General features: G+C 41.4%; 1 protein-coding gene across 1 annotated transcript in view; it reads right to left on the bottom strand.

Annotated features, from left to right (window-relative positions):
* Positions 1-15,720, bottom strand: part of psme3ip1 (proteasome activator subunit 3 interacting protein 1) — a 73,121-nt gene that overhangs the window by 16,420 nt on the left and 40,981 nt on the right. The gene's annotated exons all lie outside the window — the stretch shown is intronic.

The raw sequence follows: 15,720 nt of genomic DNA, 5'->3' as shown, positions 1-15,720 counted from the left end.
CAGAGATGATAGATTCAGGATTCAAACATTGGGCAGCTAAAGATGCATCTTGCATGAGTGATTTATTTGAGGGAGACACAATGATGTCTTCTGATCAGTTAGCACGGAAATACGAGTGAACAGGGGTCTCTTACGCTTTTTCAAGTTAGGGATTTTATTCCAAAAATACACTACACTTTTGACAGATCCTTACAAATCTGACAGAGACGAGGGTGTTCAGTGCTAATAGTACACTTTCTATCAGCACTTTATATCATCAATTGGGGAGGTGCCCCCTCAAAATGAATTTGATCGACTCTGCAGGGTGTGGGAGAGAGTGTTAGGCATTAAGGTTTCCTCAGAGGCATGGGAAGATATTTGGGAAAACGCAAGCAAGATACGAATTTGCAAAAGGACCCATGCTTTACAGTTGAAGATTCTCTACAGGGTCCACTTGGCTCCAGATCATTTACCAAAATTTAAACCAGGGGTATCCTCGACATGCCCCAACAGTAGAGTTAGTATGGGCACTCTTACCCATTGTCTTTGGTCCTATGGTAGGCTTCAAACATACTGGAGCGCTGTGGCAGGTGCAATGAAGGGGATTTTGGGTGTAAGGGTGGAGAAGGACCCGATCTTTCTTCTTCTTGGCCTGCCCAGTGTGTTCCCTATAGATGTGCATAAGAAAAAAACTTTTCAACATCCTCACTTTCTGCGCAAGTAAGAATATCTTGTTAGGTTGGGCATCGGAAAACCCCCTTGGCCTGTCGGGTTAGCAGAAGATTGTTATGGAGCATATCCCCTTGGATTTTCTCACAAGTATGGTATACCACAAAACTGAGAATTTCTATAAAACATGGTGGCCCCTTTTGGAATATATGGATACAGATTTATCTGTCACACTAATAAGGGCTTCCATATAGTCGTAATGATTGTGCTTTTCAAATCCAGTATCCAGGGAGGAGGAACTGCGAACGTATGAGTGTTTTGCTCGGCTGAGTTGAGTTATTACTATTTATTAGTTTATTGTTGGTTATTACTTATTTAGTTAAATAGTTTTTTTAATATATATTTTTCCATATATATTTATACATTTTGGGTTTTTTTAAACACTTTTTTTGTGTTCTTTCCTTGTGTTGTTTTGAATTGTATTGTTTTGTATTTGTTGTAATATTTTTTAAAATCTATTTTTCAATAAAACTATATTTTAAAAACAAGAAAGGATTAGGAGATTAATCAATTGTCATAAAACAAAACAAACTGATGAATGCCTTTCAGCCAACACATCATCTCAGCCTTGCACAAAACCGGTGTAAAATCCTTAGAAAGTGGCCCCAGCATGGTTTTCATTACAAGTCTAAAAAACTAGATGTCTCATCACTACCACCTTAGGACAATTAAGGATGCCCACCTCCTGAAAAAAATTTAAAATATGCAGCAAATCTGAAGTGATTCTGTTTTACTTACTTCAAAGAGAACAAAGCAGCTTCTGAACAGCACACAGCACTATTTTTATTTTGACTGCTGCTGAACAAGTCAATGACATGTCACATCAGCTCCAGTTCAAGAAGTAAACCTGGCAGAATGGAGTTCAAAGCTTGGAAAAAAAATATAGAATCGCATGCTGTTCTGAAATCTTCTAAATTACCATGAATTGCTGCTGAAAGAAACAAAGTAAATTACTAACAAAAGAATGTGAAGACTACTTTGGATGCATCATGCAAATTTAGCTGCAAAAATCTATCAATCATAACCTGACACTAAATATATCTGAACCGCAAAGAATACAAAATAAATGCTCTTGATTTTAAAAACCATGTGGTAAAGTGGTTAGATAGGAGTCGGTAGCGCCTAGTTCTGTGTACTGCTGTTGTCTCTATAATTATTTTTTTAAGAGCTAAAGGGGGTGCAAGATAAAGAAATAAGGCAGACATCCTACTTCCAGTCTCTGATAATGATCTTTGCAGGAAGGCACCCATGCAAGTAAAAAGCATTAGAACCTACTGTGATGCAGTATATGGTCAAATAATTATCAAGTCTATCTCTAGGCAACACCTAATGGTCTCTTAGAGATTTTGGCATTTGTAAACCAATATCCTTATGAGTCTGTTCTGTCCAACTAAGAAAATAATTGGAATATAAACAGTCAGTGCAGTTAGTGCTGCAGCAAATATCTATGCAATAAAAACTATGAAATTTGCAAAATCTATTGCATCAATGAATAGTGGACAGTCTAAAGCACTGAAGCAGATTTTTGAGTCTATGCCATTCATTACTGGGAAAATCCAAAATAATCCCGCCACCTTCACTTTTCCCACTTTATCCTCTCAATGTAAATGGATCAGTTCATATGTCTCCTCATAAACTGCCTCTGTAAATTGTCTGCATCAACTCAAAATATCCTACAAAACTTATTTTGTGGCAGTCCACTTTTGCATCATCAATATTTTGATTGTTGAGCTACAACATTCTCAGAATCAAGCAAAATCTACTAGTTTATTTTAGAGAGAGCAGAGTTAACAGATCAAGTCCAGTCACCTTTCTTCACAATGTTCTGAAGGGTCACTGGACTCAAAACGTTAACTCTGCTTTCTCTGTACAGATGTTTCCAAACCTGCTGATTTTCTCCAACAATTTCTGTTTTTGTTCCAGATTTTCAGCATCCACAGTTTTCTGTTTATTTTTCTCCTAGTTTAGTTTTTTTCACTGAAAGGGGGATCAGTTTTACCAACTAGTGGTACGTGGAGCCCTTTTTCTCAGTAGCTTTAAATTCTTCCTGATAAACATCCTGATATTAGATTTGCCTAGTACATCTGCCATTAGTTCTTTGTTAAATGCTGCCTTATTCTGATTCAATTTTCTCTTGAATAACATCATCGCAACAGTTTTAGAAGAGTCAGCTAGCTCCATAAAGTGCTGTATGTTGGGCCAAAAGCTTTAGTTCATTCTAATGTTGTATTTGTCCAAATTTTACAGTTTCCAATTTTCAAAATTAAGACAAGATCAAAATGCTGTTCATTTTCAAATTACAAAATAAAACTTAGTTGTAAACGTGTTATCTCCTGGGGGAAACATTTACATCTCACAACATTAGTGTTCAAATACTGAGATCACAAACTTCTAGAATTGATATATTTAATATGTTAATAATTGTTTCTGGAGACAAATTGTGGAATTTCAACAGTCAAACTGGGCAAATTGCCTGCCTGATTTCTTCACCACTTCAATACTATGGCATACGGTTAAAAAATATGAAATTTAATCAAATGTAATTTGATACAAAATGTTTAATGGAATTGAAAGTACAAGTGAGTCAATAGATTATCATGACAATAAAATAGTGGAAATCACCAAGATATAATATAATAGAGGGAACAGAGCGGATTGATGAGGACAAGCCTGTTAATAGTTCACATGGACTTCCAAAATGATTTAGTGTCAATCAAAAGACTTGCTAGTAAAGTTATAGATCTTGGTGTAAAACTACATGGAGTAGCAAGATGGATACAAACCTGGCCAAGACACAGGAAATGGAGTCATGGCGCCTGGTTACTATTTGAGTTGAAAAGAAGTCTGTAGTGGAGTTCCCTAGGGTCAGTGTTGGGTCTGTGGCTTTTCTTGATAGAACATAGAACAATACAGCACAGAACAGGTCCTTCGGCCCACGATGTTGTGCCGAACATTTGTCCTAGCTTAAGCACCCATCCATGTACCTATCCAATTGCCACTTAAAGGTCGCCAATGATTCTGACTCTGCCACTCCCACAGGCAGCGCATTCTATGCCCCCACCACTCTCTGGGTAAAGAACCTACCCCTGACATCCCCCCTATACCTTCCACCCTTCACCTTAAATTTATGTCCCCTTGTAACACTCTGTTGTACCCGGGGAAAACGTTTCTGACTGTCTACTCTATCTATTCCTCTGATCATCTTATAAACCTCTATCAAGTCACCCCTCATCCTTCGCCATTCCAATGAGAAAAGGCCTAGCACTCTCAACCTATTCTCGTACGACCTATTCTCCATTCCAGGCAACATCCTGGTAAATCTTCTCTGCAACCTCTCCAAAGCTTCCACATCTTTCTAAAGTGAGGCGACCAGAACTGCACACAGACCTCCAAATGTGGCCTAACCAAGGTCCTGTACAGCTGCAACATCACTTCACGACTCTTGAATTCAATCCCTCTGCTAATGATTACTAATACACCATAGGCCTTCTTACAAACTCTATCCACCCGAGTGGCAACTTTCAAAAATCTGTGAACATAGACCCCAAGATCCCTCTGCTCCTCCACCTTACTAAGAACCCTACCGTTAACCCTGTATTCTGCATTCTTATTTGTCTTTCCAAAATGGACAACCTCACACTTGACAGGGTTGAACTCCATCTGCCACTCCTCAGCCCAGCTCTGCATCATATCTAAGTCTCTTTGCAGCCGACAACAGCCCTCCTCACTATCCACAACTACACTAATCTTCATATCATCTGCAAATTTACTGACCCACCCTTCGACTCCCTCTTCCAAGTCATTAATAAAAATTACAAACAGCAGAGGACCCAGAACTGATCCCTGCGGAACTCCACTTGTAAGTGGGCTCCAGGCTGAATATTTACCATCTACCACCACTCTCTGACTTCGACCGGTTAGCCAGTTTTCTATCCAACTGGCCAAATTTCCCTCTATCCCATCCCTCCTGACTTTCCGCATAAGCCTACCATGGGGAACCTTATCAAATGCCTTACTAAAATCCATGTACACTACATCCACTGCTCTACCCTCATCCACATGCTTGGTCACCTCCTCAAAGAATTCAATAAGACTTGTAAGGCAAGACCTACCCTTCACAAATCCGTGCTGGCTATCCCTAATCAAGCAGTGTCTTTCCAGATACTCATAAATCCTATCCCTCAGTACCCTTTCCATTACTTTGCCCACCACCGAAGTAAGACTAACTGGTCTGTAATTCCCGGGGTTATCCCTATTCCCATTTTTGAACAGGGGCACAACATTCGCCACTCTCCAGTCCCCTGGTGCCACCCCCGGTGACAGTGAAGACGAAAAGATCATTGCCAACGGCTCTGCAATTTCCTCTCTTGCTTCCCACATAATGCTAGGGATATATCCCGTCAGGCCCGGGGGACTTGTCTATCCTCAAGTTGTTCAAAATGCCCAACACATCTTCCTTCCTAACAAGTATCTCCTCTAGCTTACCAGTCCGTTTCACACTCTCCTCTTCAACAATACGTTCCCTCTCATTTGTAAATACTGAAGAAAAGTACTCATTCAAGACCTCGCCTATCTCTTCCAACTCAATACACAGTCTCCCACTACTGTCCTTGATCGGACCTACCCTCGTTCTCATCATTCTCATGTTTCTCACATACGCATAAAATGCCTTGGGGTTATCCTTGATCCTATCCGCTAAAGATTTTTCATGCCCTCTCTTAGCTCTCCTAATCCCTTTCTTCAGCTCCCTTCTGGCTATCCTGTATCCCTCCAATGCTCTGTCTGAACCTTGTTTCCTCACCCTTATGTAAGCCTCCTTCTTCCTCCTTACAAGACATTCAACCTCCCTCGTCAACCAAGGTTCCCTCACACGACCATCTCTTTCCTGCCTGACAGGTACATACATATCAAGGACACGTCGTATCTGTTCCTTGAAAAAGTTCCACATTTCCACGACATCCTTTCCCGACAGCCTATGCTCCCAACTTATGCTCCTCGGATCCTGTCTTGCAGCATCGTAATTACCCTTCCCCCAACTGTAAAACCTACCCTGTTGCACGCACCTATCTCTCTCCATAACCAAGGTGAAAGTCACAGAATTGTGGTCACCATCACCAAAATGTTCACCCACTAACAAGCCCATCATTTGTCCCGGTTCGTTACCAAGTACCAAATCCAATATGGCCTCCCCTCTGGTCGGACAATCTACATACTGAGTTAGAAAAGCTTCCTGGACACACTGCACAAACACCGCCCCATCCAATCTACTTGATCTAAAGAGCTTCCAATCAATATTTGGGAAGTTGAAATCGCCCATGACTACTACCCTGTGGCTTCTGCACCTTTCCAAAATCTGTTTCCCAATCTGTTTCTCCACATCTCTGCTGCTATTGGGGGGCCTATAGTAAACACCCAACAAGGCGACTGCACCTTTCCTATTTCTGACTTCAGCCCATACTACCTCCAAAGGCAGATCCCCCTCGAACTGCCTTTCTGCAGCCGTTATACCATTTCTAATTAGCAACGCCACCCCCCCTCCTTTTTTTACCACCCTCCCTAATCTTACTGAAACATCTGTAACCAGGAACCTCCAACATGCATTCCTGTCCCTCTTCTATCCTGATATATTCTATCTTGATATATGTAAATAATCTAGATCTTGGGGTATGGGGTCAATCTCAAAGTTTGTGGGCAACATAATATTTGGGAGAACTATAAATTGTGAGGACAACAGTGTAGAACTTCAAAAGGACATTGACCACCAGTTGGAGGAGTGTGCAGATAGACAGCAGATGAAGTTCAATATGGAGGAGAATGAGCTGATACAATTTGGTACAAAGAACATAGAGAGGCAGTATAAAATAAAGGCTACCATCCTAAAGAGTGTGCAGGAGCAGAGACCTGGGTGTACAGTATATTTGCATAAGACATTAAAGGTGGCAGGACAGGTTTAGAGAGCTGTTAATACAACACATAGTATTCTAGGCTTCATTCATAGGGACATAAAAAACAGCAGCAGAGAGATTATACATAGCATACTGGTTAAATTTCAGCTGCAACATTGTGTACAGTTGTGGGCACCGAACTATAGGAAGTTATGAGGCTTGGTGCTGAACAAAAGCGCACCCACGGGGAAAAAAACAGCATCAAGACAACACTGGAGGACAGCGCCTTCAAGTGCATTTGCTGCTGCCGAGACTGCCACTCCCACGTGGGCCTCTACAGCAACGACAGACGTTGATCCACCAACAAAGATTGAAGCAAGACTTCCCAGGCATAGATCCATGGTCATGCGAGACTAATGGATGCCACCATGAAGGCCCACATCCATCCCTATGGAGAACGGAAGAGAGCTAGCCTGCTCCAAAGGACAATGCTCTGATTTCATTCCATGAGGTATTTTTCAAAAGTTGGTTGATTTTCCACCCACCGACTGCGAGCATCATGAAATCATATTCCTGATATATTTGAAATTCCTCAAATATTTGTGACCTAGTAGTTACTCTCCTCAACAGCAACTCAAACTCAAAAGTGCCCCGGAGCTTGTGCATACTTAAATTGGATGGAATGTTTTGAGAGATCCCCAAATCTCATTTCCAAATAATAAAGAACAGGAAGCTAGCGACAAATGCAATGGAGGCCAGATTCCTGGGATAAGTACAAGATTATTTTCGCAAGCCAAATATTAAGGAATCAATAAGGACAGTCTCTGTCAGATGGGAGTATTACACAATGAGAAAGATGTGGAAACTTAGTCACTGATTATGCTCAAGACAGAGATTGATAGATTGCTAAATTCTAATGACTTCAAGGGAAATGGGGGCATGGCAGGCAAACGGCACTGAGGTAGATGATCAGCTACGATCTAGTTGACTGGCAGAGAAGGTTCCAGTGGATGAATGGTATACTCCTGGTCGATGACCCTATCTGAATCAGCCTGATATTCCACCCCACCCCTTGTACAGATATTCCATTATCCACAAGAAACTACCCTTCAATTACAATTTGAAAATTTTCACTGATAATTATGTTAATTGCTGCACAAGGGAAACCAGAACACTGAGCCAAACTGATATGAATCAGGACACTAAAGCAGGCATAGTAAAAAAAAACTGGTTAAACAACATGACATATTGTACCCAAGACGTAATCACCCGGAGTCAATGAAATTTCCTCCTCCACTAACTCCCCAGTTCTACAGGTGGGAGGAAGCTACTGCAGCTCCAGATTCAAGAGCACTGGAACCAAAGCATCACGTTTCAAAGAAGATAATCAGCATAATGGATAATTGCAGCAGCTGGCTTCAATTGACAGCTTCGCCACCAAACTCGTTAAGACTATTCACTTAAGATGTGGAAAAAAACACTGCTGCATTTTCAACAGTGACAGTAATAATTAGGTAGAACCTCAGCTTCAGCTTCCTTTTTTTAAAAATAAGTTATTTTCTTGTTTTTCTTACCTTCCCCTCTCTGAAGTCTCACTACACCATCTCGGTCTGAGCAAGAGGTCTATATCAAACACAGAGCAAGAGACAGGGGAGGGAGCAAGCAAGGAGTGAAGCCTCCAGCAAGACTTTTCGACACTCCCCAGGAATAGCCATCAATCTTTCTGAAGCAAAATGTACTTATTACATTTGTAATGATATTGCTTGTTCCTCGGAAACATAATGATGAAATCAGGATGACTTGGAGAATGGGAGTGAATTTAAATTAGGATTTCTTTGCCAGTCTTAAGCCCAAGAAAGCAAAATATTGGTCGACATACTCTTGTCATTCCTGTACCTTACTGAAGTAGGCCAAAGCATGTTCCCCAAACCATGTTTTCTCAATTCCACATTTTAACATTAAAACGACAGTAAATCCTTGAAAATTAAATAAAAAATAGGGTTTGTTAACAAAGTAGTCAAATTGCAAGGGAAATGCTTCACTAGTCCACCAACATTCACAAACACTCAGCACATTAAGGAAAACAGTACAGGAATAGAGATGATGAAAACTCACATTTTACATCAACAAAAACCAAAGAACCGTGGATCCTGGAAATCAGAAATAAATATAAAAACAAAACTGAAGAGGGGTCACTGGACCCGAAACGTTGACTCTGATTTCTCTCCACAGATGCTGCCAGACCTGTTGTGTTCTTCCAGCAATTTCTGTTTCTGCTTGCAATTTACATATTGTGCTGTTGACATAAACTCGTGTGAATTACAACTTCCAAAAGGTCAATGTTCAAAAAAAATTGCTTGGTGAGTTGGACCCTGTAGGATGAATCACAAAACTGCAGGTGCAGCAGATAAATATGAAGGAAAATGGAACATATTCCTTTAGTGCTTTTGGGTGGGGGGGGGGGGGGGGTGGAGATCAAAAATAGGGAGGTTATACTGTAGTTATCAGGTGCTGGCAAGGCCATACCTGGAATACCGTGTACAGTTTTGGTCTCCTTATTTGAGAAAAGACATACTGGCACTGGAGGGGGCATACAGGAGATTCCCTAGTTTGATTCCAGAGCCGAGAGTGTTGGCTTTTAAGGAGAGATGGAGTAGACTGTACTCATTGGAATTTAAATGAGTGGGGGGGAGATCTTATAGAAACATATAAAATTATGAAGGGGACATATATGATAGAAGCAGGGAGACTGTTTCCATTGGAACTCAAACTAAGGGATATAGCCTCAAAACAAGGGGGAACAGATTTAGAACTGAGTTGAGGAGGAACTTCTTCACCCAAAGGATTGTGAATCAGTTGAATTCCCTCCCCAGTGAAGCAGTTGAGGCTATTCAGTGAATGCTTTTTAAGGCAAACATTGATTTTTGAACAGTAAAAGAATTAAGGATGATAATGAGCGGGCAGGTAAGTGGAGCTGGGCTCACAAAAAAATGTACTTATCACGACAGCTGGAGGAAGAGCGCCTCATCTTCCGCCTAGGACACAACAGCTGGAGGAAGAGCGCCTCATCTTCCGCCTAGGACACGATGGCTGGAGGAAAAGCGCCTCATCTCCCCCCTAGGACACGACGGCTGGAGGAAGAGCGCCTCATCTTCTGCCTAGGACATGACGGCTGGAGGAAGAGCGTCTCATCTTCCGCCTAGGACATGACGGTTGGAGGAAGAGCGCATCTTCCGCCTAGGACCTCCACACACATCATTTACTGCATCCGCTGCACCCGATGTGGCCTCCTCTATATTGGGGAGACAGGCCGCCTACTTGCGGAACGTTTCAGAGAACACCTCTGGGACACCCGGACCAACCAACCCAACCACCCCGTGGCTCAACACTTCAACTCCCCCTCCCACTCCAGCAAGGACATGCAGGTCCTTGGACTCCTCCATCGCCAGACCATAGCAACACGACGGCTGGAGGAAGAGCGCCTCATCTTCCGCCTAGGAACCCTCCAACCACAAGGGATGAACTCAGATTTCTCCAGTTTCCTCATTTCCCCTCCCACCACCTTGTCTCAGTCCCAACCCTCGAACTCAGCACCACCTTCCTAACCTGCAATCTTCTTCCTGACCTCTCTGCCCCACCCCCATTCCGGCCTATCACCCTCACCTTGACCTCCTTCCACCTATCGCATTTCCAACGCTCCTCCCCCAAGTCCCTCCTCCCTACCTTTTATCTTAGCCTGCTTGGTACACGTTCCTCATTCCTGAAGAAGGGTTCATGCCAAAAACGTCGATTCTCCTGCTCCTGGGATGCTGCCTGACCTGCTGTGCTTTTCCAGCAACACATTTTCAGCTCACAAAAAAATTGGGCTATGATCATATTGAATGGTGGAGAAGGTGTGATGGGACGTTTGGCTTATTGCTGCTCCTATTTCTTATGTTCTTATATATTCCTACTTACCAGCAAAGTATAGGCTTCTTCACAGCCAGTAAGCTGGAGTTAGAGATGGAGGGTACAAAGCAAGCTGCCAACTCAGCCTGGAGTCTTGTTCTCTCTTTGGAGTTCAAACAGCAACTGACCTAGACTCCCAGAATTGCAAACTTATGCAATTCAACAAGCTTCAATTTCAATCATGCAACAAGGAGAGGCATTTCCGTGCTGATGACCCATCTTGGGGGCTAACTGAAAGGTAATGACAGTGTAGCTTTACCTCCCCCATCAAGAATTTCCATTGCAAGGTGACAAGGTAACAAAAACAGAAATTGCTGGAAAAGCCTAGCAGGTCTGGCAGCATCCATGGAGAGAAATAACAGTTAATGTTTCAGGTCAAGTGACCCTTCCTCAGTTCTCTTTTTGTTTCTGATTTACAGCATCCACAGTTATTTTGGTTTCAATTCTTTCGCAATTTTGATTGTTGGCTGAATTGGGAGAAGAACTGTTTTAAAAACTAAGGATTGTTGGAGATGTACTGCACTTTTTAAAAGCAAGGAACCTGACACTTATTGAAAGTACTATTTGTACAGACACTTGTCCAAGCAATAATGGAAGCCTAGTTTACAAAAGAGCTGGAGATGATGGGTGTGTAGGATTGGAGCTTTCACCAGCCACAAGTAATTGGTCTATGGACCAGTGACCCAGTTATCAATGACAAAGGCCTTTCGCCTGCCAAAAACTATGTGACTGGCTCCCTGGCAGGTGAACGGCTTGGGATGTGAAAGTTTTGGCAGAAATAATGTTAGGGGGAGAAAGAGCTATTTTCATTCAACGGTAAAAAGCATCTGCAGCCTGAAGACAGCCAGTCTATTTTCCTTTCTCAATCGCTGTAAAGTGTGACTATTAATTGCTAAGTTTAAAGCTTTTGTAAGTGGGAGCCAGTCACCGTGTTTCACCTGCAAACTGGTGAAAGTATCTGTCGAAGGAAAATCAAAAAGCAGTGTTCTAATCAGCAAAAAAATCATTTCAGTAAACCTTGTGGACAGAGACCACAGAACTGCCTTTTCTGGTGCCTGGCCTTCCATTAAGCCGACAAGTTCATAATTGTTTACCTATAATAAGAATAATTACAAGTTATTACAAGTAAATAGTCATCCTTGCTAAGTGCAGAAATCTGGTTTGTGCTTTCTGCCAACCTGATCTGGAAAAAAAAGAAACTGGGGAATTTTACATAACTTTCAAACCTTTGTACATTTGTGACAACAAGGCATAGTTTCCTTTGGGATTTCTCTTCATGCCGCCTGACAATGACCTATGGTGTCATAATCCTTTTTCAAAGATTAAGGCAAAATTATATATCCTGGGCAGGGAGAGGCAGTAATTATGCTGAACTCTGCTTGGAAACTGGCCCATGTGATTTGGTCCCCAATGGGATTCAGGGCTGTAATGAAACTCATAAAATGTCAAGTGTCAGCTTTCATACCTTAATGCTGGAAACAAACTCTTAGCCTTAGTCAGACTTTGAAACTTTGAGGTAAAGACTAAAAATAGCACTGTTGTGCAAGTGGAAGAGAGACCATTTCTGTGTTAACTAGCAAGCAAAAGGTGTGAGAACAGATTTCCTGTTTGAAGAGATAGAATTTGTAGATACTTAGAAGACCAAGCAGTCGACCCAAATTCAGGAGATTTTGCAAAATGTCTTTGAAAAATGACTCTGGAAGACACATCCTGATGTAACAGGGGAACACAACCTGTTGGATTAGCGGGAGGAATGTCAAGGTTGCATATCTGCTGAGAGTGCACTATGATGTATAAGGGTAGTGTGGCATTTTTGTGAATTAATTAATAGGGAAAATACTTTCTCCATAGTTTAGTATATTAATTGCTTCCAGAGCAATGCTTAGTTCATCAGAGTTTTTGGAGGAAGTCTCAACCAGAGTGCATGGAGGGGAACCAGTAGATGTCATAGAGAGTCATAGAGTCCTACAGCATGGAGACAGGCTCTTCAGCCCAAACTGGTCCACGCTGACCAAAATGTTTCCCTGCACTTGGCCCATATCCTTCTAAACCTCTCCTATCCATATATCTTTTAAGTGTTGTTAATGTATCTGCCTCAACCATTTCTGCTGGCAGCTCATTCCGTATGCCTACCACCCTCTGTATAAAAAACGTTGCCCCTCAGGTTCCATTTTATGCTTTCCCCTTTAACCTTAAACTGATGCTCTCTAGTCCTCGATTCCACAATCCTGAGAATAAGACTAGTGCATTCACCCTATCCATGCCTCTCATGATCTTATACACCTCTACAAGATCCCCCCTCAGTCTCCTACATTCTGAAGAAAAAAGTCCTAGCTTGTCCAACCTCTTCCTATAATTCACACCTTTGAGTCCTGGCAACATCCTTGTAAATTTCTTCTGCACTCTTGCCAGTTTAATAACATCCTCCCTTTAACAAACTGAACAAAATACTCCAAGTGCGGCCTCACTTGTCCTGTACAACTGCAACATAACTTCCCAACTTCTTTACTCAATGCCCTGACTGATGAAGGACACTGTTCCAAAAGCCTTCCTCACTGCCCTGTCTACCTGTGACTCGAAGGTCCCTCTGTTTCACTACACTCCTCAAGGCCCTACCATTCACCATGAAACTCCTACTTTGATTTGACTTTCCAAAATGCAAGAACTCACACTTATCTATATTAAACTCCATTTGCCATTTCTCAGCCCACTTCCCCAGCTGATCAAAGTCCTGCTGCAATCTCTGATAACCTTCCTCACTGTCCACGATACCACCTATTTTAGTGTCTTCTGCAAACTTACTAATCTTGCCTTGTACATTCTCATCCAAATCATTGACATTGATAACAAACAGCAATGGACCCAGCACTGACCCCTGAGGCACTCCAATAGTCACAGGCCTCCAGTCCGACAAGCATCCTTCCACTATTACCTTCTGCTTCCCACCATCAAGCCAACCTTTAGAAGGCATTCATGATGGTACCTCATAAAAGGTTAAATAATAGGATGAGAGTCCACAGAGTTAAAAGTGATACACTGGCCTGGACAGAGAATTAGCTAATGGCCAGGAAAGAAATGGGGAGAAGGGGGTTCTTTCTCACGTTTATGACCTGTAACCAGTGAGGTTCCACAGGACGAAGTGCTAGATCCAAAACTGCTTACAATATATATATTAGTGACCTGGAGGAAGGAAGCAAATGTTTGTAGCCAAAGTTTTAGACAGTATAAAAAAGGCAAGTTGCAAGGGGGCTACAAATGGTTCATGAGAGGTACTAATAAAGATTACACAAGTATGCAATAAATTGGCAAAAGATGTATGATGTGCAAAAATGTGAAGTTGTTTATTTTGGAAAGGAGAACAAATTAACAGTATTATTTAAATGGAGAAAACCTGCAGACTTGTAAGTGCTTGTGCATGAAACACAGCAAGTGCAGCAGGTAATCAGAAAGGCTGATGGAATGTTGGCCTTTACTTCAAGGGGGTTGGTGTTTAATAGTAGGGAAATCTTACTGCAATTGTACAAGGTGCTGGTGAGACTACAACTGAAATACTCAAATACATCTTGAGCAGTTTTGGTCCCCTTATTTAAGGAAAGATATAATTTCTTTGGAGACAGTTCAAAGAAGGTTCACTAGGATGATCCACACTATAGTGGGATTATTTTATGATCAAAAGATAAACGGGTTGGGACAATTCATAGGAATTTAGAATCATGAAAGGTAATCTCACTGAAACACGTCAGATTCTCAAGGGGCTTGATAGAGTAAATGCTGAGAGGACGTTTCCCCTCATGGGAGAGAGTCTGGGATAAGAGGGCATAGTCCCAGAATAAAAGGGTGGCATTTTAAGACTGAGATGAGGAGGAATTTCTTCTTTCAGAGGGTTGACAGTCTTTGGAACTCTTTGCCATAGAGAGCTTTGGGGGCAGAGACCTTGTGGACAGCTGAAAATAATACAAGTCTTCATCAGTAGGGGAATCAAAGGTTCTGGGGAAAGGGCAGGAAAGTGGATAAGAGAAATGTCGGATCAACCATAATCCTATGGATCGGTGGAGCAGGCTCAATGGGCCAAATGGCCTACTCCTGTTCATATTTCTTATGGTCTTATGAATATTGATTTTAGTTTGCTTGCTATAGTGCAAGTCTTAAAACATGAAATCACATCTTGTGATTCTTTACCTTGGCTAGGGGCAAATTTATATTCCTTTATAAAAGTTAGTGGACGCTACAGGACTGCAACAATACCACGAATCAAATGCAACCAAAAAGCAACCGACCACAAACTTCAAGATGCGAAGGCATGAAATAGGAATTCTGTTAGCAGAAAATCCAAAAGTTTTAAAAGCAATAAACAAAAAAGATTAATTTAGATTTACCAATTACAATATCATAACTTTTCCCTCACTTCGTTATTAAAAGAAAATCTTGCATTCTGACTAGTAAATCACAAGATACCTTTCTGTCTTATCAGCATGAAATACAGAGGAATACTAGAATATAAACTGGCTAATTAAGACTAGAGACCAGGAATGCAGTGCACCAAGGTGCAAGACATAATGAGTTGCTGAAGTTAGTTAGCTAACCCATCAGGAGGCGATAATGAACAAAACATTAGATATGAGTATTTATAATATCTGCTCCCAACTGGAATGCATATTGCTACGAGTGTGTTGATTTTAAAATGTCTTCAGAGATAGCTTGAGAGAACATTAAAATCATCTGTTGAGAAGAGGGTGGATCTGCATGACTCTTGTTTAAATCACAAAACGATTCAGATTGTTTGACTAAGCACAATATATACCAATAACACTGATCTCTGTAATATCTATTTATTCAACTATGCATGATGCCTGATGAGACTATCAAATTTGTTACAATATAAGAAACTTTTCTTTATAAAGAATATTAAGCTTCAGATACTTAATGAGAGAATAAAGCCATTAGATTCCATGGTTTTGAACAAATAAAACAAACTTTACATTATAAGATTAGAAAAGTAACAAGTATACTCTAATACCTTGAATTAGTAAATAAGCCGTGCTCCATAGCTGGTAAGACAGAGCTCATATCTTCCAGCAACCCATCCAGCCATTAGGTGAGACTGAGAGTCAAACAAGTCTTAAAATAAATTTGCCTTCTTTGCAACGGACTCCAATTTTTCACTTTAAGATCTAGTCGA

Source organism: Chiloscyllium plagiosum, unplaced genomic scaffold, assembly GCF_037043375.1.
Source record: "Chiloscyllium plagiosum isolate Xiang-an unplaced genomic scaffold, Cpla_swu_hap1 HiC_scaffold_17, whole genome shotgun sequence".
Classification (NCBI taxonomy): Eukaryota; Metazoa; Chordata; class Chondrichthyes; order Orectolobiformes; family Hemiscylliidae; genus Chiloscyllium; species Chiloscyllium plagiosum.
Note: the sequence above shows the minus strand (reverse complement) of the source record. Positions and strands in the feature narration are given on the sequence as shown.